The following is a 12,622-nucleotide window of genomic DNA, read 5'->3' on the forward strand; positions in this document are numbered from 1 at the left end:
TCTGGGTGACGGCATTACTCCTCTTGGTGAAAGTATTACTCATCTCGATGTCGGTGTTACTTATCTGGATGTCAGTGTTACTCCTCTGGGTGATGGTATTACTCCTCTGAGTGTCGTTATTACTCCTCTTGATGTCGGTATTACTCCTCTGGATGTCAGTTATACTTTTCTGGGTGTCGGTATTGCTCCTCTTGGCGACGGTATTACTCCTCTTCGCGACGGTTTTACTCCTCTGCTTTTCGGTATTAATCATCTTGGTGACAGTATTACTTCACTTGGTGAAGGTAATTCTCCTCTGGATGTCGCTATTACTAATCTGGGCGTCGGTATTACAAGTCTGTGTGTCGGTATTACTCCTCTGGGTGTCGGTATTACTCTTCTGGCATTCGTAATTACAGATCTGAGTGTCCATATTAATCCTCTGTTGACAGTATTACTCCTCTGGATGACGGCATTACTGTGGATGTCGATATTACTCCTCTGGATCTCGGTGTTACTCGTCTGGATTGCAAAGTTCCTCCTCTGGCGTTCGGTATTACTCCACTGGATGAAGGTATAAATCCTCTAGGTGTCGGTATTACTCCTATGGGCGATGGAATTAATCGTCTGGATGTCGGTATTACTCTTGTTGGCGTCGATATTACTCCACTGGGTATCAGTATTACTCCTCTCGATATCGGTATTACTCCTCTGTATTTCGGCATTACTCCTCCGGGTGTTGTTTTTAGTCCTCTGAACGTCGGATTTACTCCTCTGTTTGAACATATTACACTGCTGGTTGTTGGTATTACTCCTCTTGACGTCCGTATAAATCACCTGGGTGACCACATTACTCCTCTGGATATCGATGTTACTTCTCTGGGTGTAGGTTGTATTCCACTGAACGTCGGATTTACTCCCCTGGGTGACAGCATTACTAATCTGGGTGGCGGTATTACTCCTTTGGTTGTCGGTGTTACTCCTCTTAGTGTCGGTGTTACTCCTCTGGGTGACGGTATTACTCCTCTGATTGAAAGTATTATTCCTCTGTGTGGAAGTATTTCTTCTCTTGGTGTCGGAATTACAGCTCTGGATATCGGTATTACTCCTCTGGGTTGGTATTACTCGTCTGGGTGTCGGTATTGCTTCTTTGGATGTCGGTATTATTCCTATGGGTGTCGGTATTACTCCTCTGGTTGGTATTACTCCTCTGGCTGTCGGGATTACTCCTCCGGGTGACTGTATTACTCAACTGGGTGTCGGTATTGCTCCTCTTGGTCTCGGTATTGCTCCGCTGTGTGTCGGTATTACTTCTCTGGATGTCGGTATAACTCTTCTGGGTTTCAGTGTTCGTCCTCTGGGTGACGTTATTACTCATTTGGTGTTGGTATTACTTCTCTGCATGTCGGTATTACACCTATGGCTGTCGGCATTACTCCACTGGCTGACGGTATTACTCATCTGGATATCAGTATACTCCTCTGGGCGAAAGTATTATTCCTCTGGGTGTCGGTATTACTTCCCTGGATGTCGATATTATTCATCTGGGTGACCATAGTACTCCTCTCGATATCGGTATTACTCCTCAGGGTGAAAGTATTACTCCTCTCGGTGTCGGTATTACTCCTCTGGATGTCGGTATTACTCTTCTGGGTGACAGTATTACTCCTCTGGATGTAGTTACTAATACTCGGGGTGATGCTATTACTCTTCTGGGTGGCGGTATTACTCCTCTGGTTTGGTATTACTCGTCTGGGTGTCGGTATATCTTCTCTGGGTGTCGGTATTATTCCCCTGGGTGCCGGTATTACGCCTCTGCCTTGGTATTACTCCTCTGGCTGTCGGGATTACTCGTCCGGGTGATGGTATTACTCCTCTGAGTGTCGTTATTACTCCTTTGATGTCGGTATTACTCCTCTGGATGTCAGTTATACTTTTCTGGGTGTCGTTATTGCTCCTCTTGGCGACGGTATTACTCATCTCGATGTCGGTGTTACTTTTCTGGATGTCGGTATTACTCCTCTGGGTGATGGTATTACTCCTCTGAGTGTCGTTAAACTCCTCTTGATGTCGGTATTACTCCTCTGGATGTCAGTTATACTTTTCTGGGTGTCGGTATTGCTCCTCTTGGCGACGGTATTACTCCTCTTCATGACGGTTTTACTCCTCTGCTTTTCTGTATTAATCATCTTGGTGACAGTATTACTTCACTGGATGAAGGTAATTCTCTTCTGGATGTCGCTATTACTAATGTGGGCGTCGGTATTACAACTCTGTGTGTCGGTATTACTCCTTTGGGTGTCGGTATTACTCTTCTGGCATTCGTAATTACAGCTCTGCCTGTCCATATTACTCTTCTGTTGACAGTATTACTCCTCTGGATGACGGCATTACTGTGGATGTCGATATTACTCCTCTGGATCTCGGTGTTACTCCTCTGGATTGCAAAGTTCCTCCTCTGGGGTTCGGTATTACTCCACTGGATGGAGGTATTACTCCTCTAGGTGTCGGTATTACTCCTATGGGTGACGGAATTACTCCTCTGGATGTCGGCATTACTCTTCTGGGCGCGATATTACTCCCCTGGGTGTCAGTATTACTCCTCTCGGTGACGGTATTACTCCTCTGTATTTCGGTATTACTCCTCTGGGTGTCGTTTTTACTCCTCTGAACGTCGCATTTACTCCTCTGGATGTAGATATTACACTGCTGGTTGTCGTTATTACTCCTCTCGGCGTCCGTATAAATCACCTGGGTGACCGCAATTCTCCTCTTGATATCGGTGTTACTCCTCTGGGTGTAGGTTGTATTCCACTGAACGTCGGATTCACTCCACTGCGTGACAGCATTACTACTCTGGGTGACGGCATTACTCCTCTTGGTGAAAGTATTACTCATCTCGATTTCGGTGTTACTTATCTGGATGTCGGTGTTACTCCTCTGGGTGATGGTATTACTCCTCTGAGTGTCGTTATTACTCCTCTTGATGTCGGTATTACTCCTCTGGATGTCAGTTATACTTTTCTGGGTGTCGGTATTGCTCCTCTTGGCGACGGTATTACTCCTCTTCGCGACAGTTTTACTCCTTTGCTTTTCGGTATTAATCATCTTGGTGACAGTATTACTTCACTGGATGAAGGTAATTCTCTTCTGGATGTCGCTATTACTAATGTGGGCGTCGGTATTACAACTCTGTGTGTCGGTATTACTCCTCTGGGTGTCGGTATTACTCTTCTGGCATTCGTAATTACAGCTCTGAGTGTCCATATTAATCCTCTGTTGACAGTATTACTCCTCTGGATGACGGCATTACTGTGGATGTCGATATTACTCCTCTGGATCTCGGTATTACTCGTCTGGATTGCAAAGTTCCTCCTCTGGCGTTCGGTATTACTCCACTGGATGAAGGTATAAATCCTCTAGGTGTCGGTATTACTCCTATGGGTGATGGAATTAATCGTCTGGATGTCGGTATTACTCTTGTTGGCGTCGATATTACTCCCCTGGGTATCAGTATTACTCCTCTCGATATCGGTATTACTCCTCTGTATTTCGGCATTACTCCTCTGGGTGTTGTTTTTAGTCCTCTGAACGTCGGATTTACTCCTCTGGATGAACATACTACACTGCTGGTTGTTGGTATTACTCCTCTTGGCGTCCGTATAAATCACCTGGGTGACCACATTACTCCTCTGGATATCGATGTTACTTCTCTGGGTGTAGGTTGTATTCCACTGAACGTCGGATTTACTCCCCTGGGTGACAGCATTACTAATCTGGGTGGCGGTATTACTCCTTTGGATGTCGGTGTTACTCCTCTGAGTGACGGTGTTACTCCTCTGGGTGACGGTATTACTCCTCTGATTGAAAGTATTATTCCTCTGTGTGGAAGTATTTCTTCTCTTGGTGTCGGAATTACAGCTCTGGATATCGGTATTACTCCTCTGGGTGTCGTTTTTACTCCTCTGAACGTCGCATTTACTCCTCTGGATGTAGATATTACACTGCTGGTTGTCGTTATTACTCCTCTCGGCGTCCGTATAAATCACCTGGGTTACCGCAATTCTCCTCTGGATATCGGTGTTACTCCTCTGGGTGTAAGTTGTATTCCACTGAACGTCGGATTCACTCCACTGGGTGACAGCATTACTACTCTGGGTGACGACATTACTACTCTGGGTTGCGGTATCACTCATCTGGATGTCGGTGTTACTCCTCTGGGTGTCGGTGTTACTCCTCTGGGTGACGGTATTACTCCTCTGGTTGAAAGTCTTATTCCACTGTGTGGAAGTATTTCTTCTCTGGGTGTCTGAATTACAGCTCTGGATATCGGTATTACTCCTCTGGGTTGGTATTATTCGTCTGGGTGTCGGTATTACTTCTTTGGATGTCGGTATTATTCCTTTGGGTGTCGGTATTACTCCTCTGGGTTGGTATTACTCCTCTGGCTGTCGGGATTACTCCTCCGGGTGACTGTATTACTCAACTGGGTGTCGGTATTGATCCTCTTGGTCTCGGTATTGCTCCGCTGCGTGTCGATATTACTTCTCTGGATGTCGGTATAACTCTTCTGGGTTTCAGTGTTCGTCCTCTGGGTGACGTTATTACTCATTTGGTGTTGGTATTACTTCTCTGCATGTCGGTATTACTCCTATGGGTGTCGGCATTACTCCACTGGCTGACGGTATTACTCCTCTGTATAACGGTATTACTCCTCTGGGTGAAAGTATTACTCCTCTCGGTGTCGGTATTACTCCTCTGGATGTCGGTATTACTCTTCTGGGTTACAGTATTACTCCTCTGGATGTAGGTACTAATACTCGGGGTGATGCTATTACTCTTCTGGGTGGCGGTATTACTCCTCTGGTTTGGTATTACTCGTCTGGGTGTCGGTATATCTTCTCTGGGTGTCGGTATTATTCCCCTGGGTGCCGGTATTACGCCTCTGCGTTGGTATTACTCCTCTGGCTGTCGGGATTACTCGTCCGGGTGATGGTATTACTCCTCTGAGTGTCGTTATTACTCCTTTGATGTCGGTATTACTCCTCTGGATGTCAGTTATACTTTTCTGGGTGTCGGTATTGCTCCTCTTGGCGACGGTATTACTCCTCTTCGCGACGGTTTTACTCCTCTGCTTTTCGGTATTAATCATCTTGGTGACAGTATTACTTCACTGGATGAAGGTAATTCTCTTCTGGATGTCGCTATTACTAATGTGGGCGTCGGTATTACAACTCTGTGTGTCGGTATTACTCCTTTGGGTGTCGGTATTACTCTTCTGGCATTCGTAATTACAGCTCTGCCTGTCCATATTACTCTTCTGTTGACAGTATTACTCCTCTGGATGACGGCATTAGTGTGGATGTCGATAGTACTCCTCTGGATCTCGGTGTTACTCCTCTGGATTGCAAAGTTCCTCCTCTGGGGTTCGGTATTACTCCAGTGGATGAAGGTATTACTCCTCTAGGTGTCGGTATTAGTCCTATGGGTGACGGAATTACTCCTCTGGATGTCGGCATTACTCTTCTGGGCGCGATATTACTCCCCTGCGTGTCAGTATTACTCCTCTCGGTGACGGTATTACTCCTCTGTATTTCGGTATTACTCCTCTGGGTGTCGTGTTTACTCCTCTGAACGTCGCATTTACTCCTCTGGATGTAGATATTACACTGCTAGTTGTCGTTATTACTCCACTCGGCGTCCGTATAAATCACCTGGGTGACCGCAATTCTCCACTGGATATCGGTGTTACTCCTCTGGGTGTAGGTTGTATTCCACTGAACGTCGGATTCACTCCACTGGGTGACAGCATTACTACTCTGGGTGACGGCATTACTCCTCTTGGTGAAAGTATTACTCATCTCGATGTCGGTGTTACTTATCTGGATGTCGGTGTTACTCCTCTGGGTGATGGTATTACTCCTCTGAGTGTCGTTATTACTCCTCTTGATGTCGGTATTACTCCTCTGGATGTCAGTTATACTTTTCTGGGTGTCGGTATTGCTCCTCTTGGCGACGGTATTACTCCTCTTCGCGACGGTTTTACTCCTCTGCTTTTCGGTATTAATTATCTTGGTGACAGTATTACTTCACTTGCTGAAGGTAATTCTCCTCTGGATGTCGCTATTACTAATCTGGGCGTCGGTATTACAACTCTGTGTGTCGGTATTACTCCTCTGGGTGTCGGTATTACTCTTCTGGCATTCGTAATTACAGCTCTGAGTGTCCATATTAATCCTCTGTTGACAGTATTACTCCTCTGGATGACGGCATTACTGTGGATGTCGATATTACTCCTCTGGATCTCGGTGTTACTCGTCTGGATTGCAAAGTTCCTCCTCTGGCGTTCGGTATTACTCCACTGGATGTAGGTATAAATCCTCTAGGTGTCGGTATTACTCCTATGGGCGATGGAATTAATCGTCTGGATGTCGGTATTACTCTTGTTGGCGTCGATATTACTCCCCTGGGTATCAGTATTACTCCTCTCGATATCGGTATTACTCCTCTGTATTTCGGCATTACTCCTCTGGGTGTTGTTTTTAGTCCTCTGAACGTCGGATTTACTCCTCTGGATGAACATATTACACTGCTGGTTGTTGGTATTACTCCTCTTGTCGTCCGTATAAATCACCTGGGTGACCACATTACTCCTCTGGATATCGATGTTACTTCTCAGGGTGTAGGTTGTATTCCACTGAACGTCGGATTTACTCCCCTGGGTGACAGCATTACTAATCTGGGTGGCGGTATTACTCCTTTGGATGTCGGTGTTACTCCTCTGAGTGTCGGTGTTACTCCTCTGGGTGACGGTATTACTCCTCTGATTGAAAGTATTATTCCTCTGTGTGGAAGTATGTCTTCTCTTGGTGTCGGAATTACAGCTCTGGATATCGGTATTGCTCCTCTGGGTTGGTATTACTCGTCTGGGTGTCGGTATTGCTTCTTTGGATGTCGGTATTATTCCTATGGGTGTCGGTATTACTCCTCTGGTTGGTATTACTCCTCTGTCTGTCGGGATTACTCCTCCGGGTGACTGTATTACTCAACTGGGTGTCGGTATTGCTCCTCTTGGTCTCGGCATTGCTCCGCTGTGTGTCGGTATTACTTCTCTGGATGTCGGTATAACTCTTCTGGGTTTCAGTGTTCGTCCTCTGGGTGACGTTATTACTCATTTGGTGTTGGTATTACTTCTCTGCATGTCGGTATTACACCTATGGGTGTCGGCATTACTCCACTGGCTGACGGTATTACTCCTCTGGATATCAGTATACTCCTCTGGGTGAAAGTATTATTCCTCTGGGTGTCGGTATTACTTCCCTGGATGTCGATATTATTCCCTTGGGTGACCATAGTACTCCTCTGGATAACGGTATTACTCCTCAGGGTGAAAGTATTACTCCTCTCGGTGTCGGTATTACTCCTCTGGATGTCGGTATTACTCTTCTGGGTGACAGTATTACTCCTCTGGATGTAGGTACTAATACTCTGGGTGATGCTATTACTCTTCTGGGTGGCGGTATTACTCCTCTGGTTTGGTATTACTCGTCTGGGTGTCGGTATATCTTCTCTGGATGTCGGTATTATTCCTCTGGGTGCCGGTATTACGCCTCTGCGTTGGTATTACACCTCTGGCTGCCGGGATTACTCGTCCGGGTGATGGTATTACTCCTCTGAGTGTCGTTATTACTCCTTTGATGTCGGTATTACTCCTCTGGATGTCAGTTATACTTTTCTGGGTGTCGTTATTGCTCCTCTTGGCGACGGCATTGCTCCTCTGGATGTCAGTGTTACTCATCTGGGTGTCGGTGTTACTCAACTGGATGACAGTGTTACTCCTCTGGTTGAACGTATTGTTCCTCTGGGTGAAGGTATTCCTCCTCTAAGTGTTCGTATTCCTCCTATGGGTGTCGGTATTACTCCTCTGGATGTCGGCATTACTCCTCTGGGTGTCGATATTACTCCCATATGTGTCGGTATTACTCCTTTGAGTGACGGTATTATTCCTCTGGATACTGGTATTACTCCTGTGGGTGTCGGTGTTACTCCTCTGAACGTCGGATTTACTCCTCTGGATGTAGGTATTACACTGCTAGCTGTCGGTATTACTCCTCTCGGTGACGGAATAACTCACCTGGCTCACCGCATTACTCCTCTGGATATCGGTATTGCTCCTCTGGGTGTCGGTTTTATTCCACTGAACTTCAGATTTAATCCCGTGGGTGACAGCATTACTCCTCTGGGTGATGGTATTACTCCTCCGGGTGAGGGCAATACTCATCTGAATGTCATTGTTACTCCTCTGGGTGTCCGTGTTACTCCTCTGGGTGACGGTGTTACTCCTCTGGTTGAAAGTATTATTCCTCTGGGTGAAATTATTACTCCTCTGGGTGTCGGTATTACAGCTCTGGAAATCGGTATTACTCCTCTGAGTTGGTATTACGCGCCTGGGTGTCGGTATTACTTCTCTGGGTTGGTATTACTCCTCCGGATGTCGGGATTACTCCTTTGGGTAAATGTATTGCTCAACTGGATGTCGATATTGCCTTCTGGGTCTCGGTATTGCTCCACTGCCTGTCACTATTGCTCCTCTGGGTTTCGGTCTAACACTTCTGCGTTTCAGTGTTAGTCCTCTGGGTGACGGTATTACTGATTTGGTGTTGGTATTACTGCTCTGCATGTCGATGTTACTCCTATGGGTATCGCTATTACTCCACTGGTTGACTGTATTTCTCCTCTGGATGTCGGTATTACTCCTCTGGGTGTCGTTATTACTCATCTGGGTGTCTTGTATTACTCCTCTTGGTGAAAGTATTACTCCTCTTGATGTAGGCATTACTTCTCTGGATGTCGGTATCACTCCTCTGGGTGATTATATTACTCCTCTGTGTGTCGGTATTACTCTTCTGGATGTCGGTATTACTACCCTGAGTGACGGTATTACTCATCTGGGTGTCGGTATTATTCCGCTGGTGTCGGAATTACTCATCTGGATGTCGGTATTACTACTCTCAGTTTCTGTATTACTCCTCTGCGTGACGGTATTACCCACTTGATGACATTATTACTCGACTGTATAATTCCTATGAGTGTCGGTATTAGTCCTATGGGTGTCGGTAATTACTCCCATGGATGTCCATATTACTCCTCTGGGTGACAGTATTACGTGAAAGTATTACCTCTCTGGGTGACGTTATTATTCATGTGGGGGTCGGTATTATTCCTCTGGATGTCGGTATTTAACATCTGTGTGAATGAATTACTCCTCTGGCTGACGTTATTGCTCCTCTGGTTGTTGGTATTACAGCTCTGGGTGAAAGTATTACTCCTCTGGATGTCAGTATTACACCTCTGTGTGTCGGTATTACTCCTCTGGGTGTCGGTATTACTCTTCTGGCAGTCGTTATTACAGCTCTGAGTGTCCATATTACGCCTCTGTTGACAGTATTACTCCTCTGGATGACGACATTACTCTGGATGTCAATATTACTCCTCTGGATGTCGGTGTTACTCGTCTGGATTGCAACATTCCTCCTCTGTGGTTCGGTATTACTCCTCTGGATGAAGGTATTCCTCCTCTAGGTGTCGGTATTACTCCTATGCGTGACGGAATTACTCCTCTGGATGTCGGCATTACTCCTCTGGGTGTCGATATTACTCCCCTGGCTGTCGGTATTACTCCTTTGGGTGACGGTATTATTCATATGGATATCGGTATTACTCCTCTGGGTGTCGGTGTTTCTCCTCTGAAACACGGATTTACTCCTCTGGATGGAGGTATTACACTTCTGGTTGTCGGTATTACTCCTCTCGGTGACGGGATAACTCACCTGGGTGACCGCATTACTCCTCTGGATTTAGGTATTACTCCTCTGGGTGTCGATTTTATACCACTGAACGTCGGAATTACTCGCCTGGGTGACAGCATTACTCCTCTGGCTGACGGTATTACACCTTCGGGTGATGGTATTGCTCCTCTGGATGTCAGTGTTACTCATCTGGGTGTCGGTGTTACTCAACTGGATGACAGTGTTACTCCTCTGGTTGAACGTATTGTTCCTCTGGGTGAAGGTATTCCTCCTCTAGGTGTTCGTATTCCTCCTATGGGTGTCGGTATTACTCCTCTGGGTGTCGATATTACTCCCATAGGTGTCGGTATTACTCCTTTGAGTGACGGTATTATTCCTCTGGATACTGGTATTACTCATCTGGGTGTCGGTGTTACTCCTCTGAACGTCGGATTTACTCCTCTGGATGCTAGCTGTCGGTATTACTCCTCTCGGTGATGGTATAACTCACCTGGCTCACCGCATTACTCCTCTGGATATCGGTATTGCTCCTCTGGGTGTCGGTTTTATTCCACTGAACTTCAGATTTAATCCCGTGGGTGACAGCATTACTCCTCTGGGTGATGGTATTACTCCTCCAGGTGAAGGTATTACTCATCTGTATTTCATTGTTACTCGTCTGGGTGTCAGTGTTACTCCTCTGGGTGACGGTGTTACTCCTCTGGTTGAAAGTATTATTCCTCTGGGTGAAAGTATTACTCCTCTGGGTGTCGGTATTACAGCTCTGGAACTCGGTATTACTCCTCTGAGTTGGTATTACGCGCCTGGGTGTCAGTATTACTTCTCTGGGTTGGTATTACTCCTCCGGATGTCGGGATTACTCCTTTGGGTGACTGTATTGTTCAACTGGATGTCGCTATTGCCTTCTGGGTCTCGGTATTGCTCCGCTGCCTGTCACTATTACTCCTCTGGGTGTCGGTCTAACTCTTCTGGGTTTCAGTGTTAGTCCTCTGGGTGACGGTATTACTGATTTGGTGTTGGTATTACTGCTCTGCATGTCGGTGTTACTCCTATGGGTATCAGTATTACTCCACTGGCTGACGGTATTACTCCTCTGGATGTCGATATTACTCCTCTGGGTGTCGGTATTACTCATCTGGGTGTCTTGTATTACTCCTCTTGGTGAACGTAGTACTCCTCTTGATGTAGGCATTACTTCTCTGGATGTCGGTATCACTCCTCTGGGTGATTATATTACTCCTCTGTGTGTCGGTATTACTCTTCTGGATGTCGGTATTACTACCCTGAGTGACGGTATTACTCATCTGGGTTTCGGTATTATTCCGCTGGTGTCGGAATTACTCATCTGGATGTCGGTATTACTACTCTCAGTTTCTGTATTACTCCTCTGCGTGACGGTATTACCCACTTGGTGACATTATTACTCGAGTGTATAATTCCTATGAGTGTCGGTATTAGTCCTATGGCTGTCGGTAATTACTCCTATGGATGTCGATATTACTCCTCTGGGTGACAGTATTACACGAAAGTATTACCCCTCTGGGTGACGTTATTATTCCTGTGGGGGTCGGTATTATTCCTCAGGATGTCGGTATTTAACATCTGTGTGAATGAACTACTCCACTGGCTGACGTTATTGCTCCTCTGGTTGTTGGTATTACAGCTCTGGGTGAAAGTATTACTCCTCTGGATGTCAGTATTACACCTCTGTGTGTCGGTATTACTCCTCTGGGTGTCGGTATTACGCTTCTGGCAGTCGTTATTACATCTCTGAGTGTCCTTATTACTCCTCTGTTGACAGTATTACTCCTCTGGGTGACGACATTACTCTGGATGTCAATATTACTCCGCTGGATGTCGGTGTTACTCGTCTGGATTGCAAAATGCCTCTTCTGGATGAAGGTATTACTCCTCTAGGTGTCGGTATTAACTCCTATGGGTGACGGAATTATTCCTCTGTATGTCGGCATTACTCCTCAGGGTGTCAATATTACTCCCCTGGCTGTCGGTATTACTCCTTTGGGTTACGGTATTATTAATCTGGATATCGGTATTACTCCTCTGGGTGTCGGTGTTTCTCCTCTGAAACACGGAATTACTCCTCTGGATGTAGGTATTACACTTCTGATTGTCGGTATTACTCCTCTCGATGACGGGATAACTCACCTGGGTGATCGCATTACTCCTCTGGATTCATGTATTACTCCTCTGGGTGTCGATTTTATACCACTGAACGTCGGAATTACTCCCCTGGGTGACAGCATTACTCCTCTGGGTGTCGGTATTACTCTTCTGGCATTCGTAATTACAGCTCTGCGTGCCCATATTACTCCTCTGTTGACAGTATTACTCCTCTAGATTACGGCATTGCTATGGATGTCGATATTAATCCTCTGGATCTCGGTGTTACTCGTCTGGATTGCAAATTGCCTCCTCTGGGGTTCGGTATTACTCCACTGGATGAAGGTATTACTCCTCTAGGTGTCGGTATTACTCCTATGGCTGACGGAATTACTCCTCTGGATGTTGGCATTACTCTTCAGGGCGCCGATATTACTCCCCTGGGTGTCAGTATTACTCCTCTCGGTGACGGTATTATACGTCTGTATATCGGTATTACTCCTCTGGGTGTCGTTTTTACTCCTCTGAACGTCGGACTTTCTCCTCTGGATGTAGATATTACACTGCTGGTTGTCGGTATTACTCCTCTCGGCGTCCGTATAAATCACCTGGGTGACCGCATTACTCCTCTGGATATCGGTGTTACTCCTCTGGGTGTAGGTTGTATTCCACTGAACGTCGGATTCACTCCCCTGGGTGACAGCATTACTACT

This window comes from Pristiophorus japonicus, chromosome 8, assembly GCF_044704955.1.
Source record: "Pristiophorus japonicus isolate sPriJap1 chromosome 8, sPriJap1.hap1, whole genome shotgun sequence".
NCBI lineage: Eukaryota > Metazoa > Chordata > Chondrichthyes > Pristiophoridae > Pristiophorus > Pristiophorus japonicus.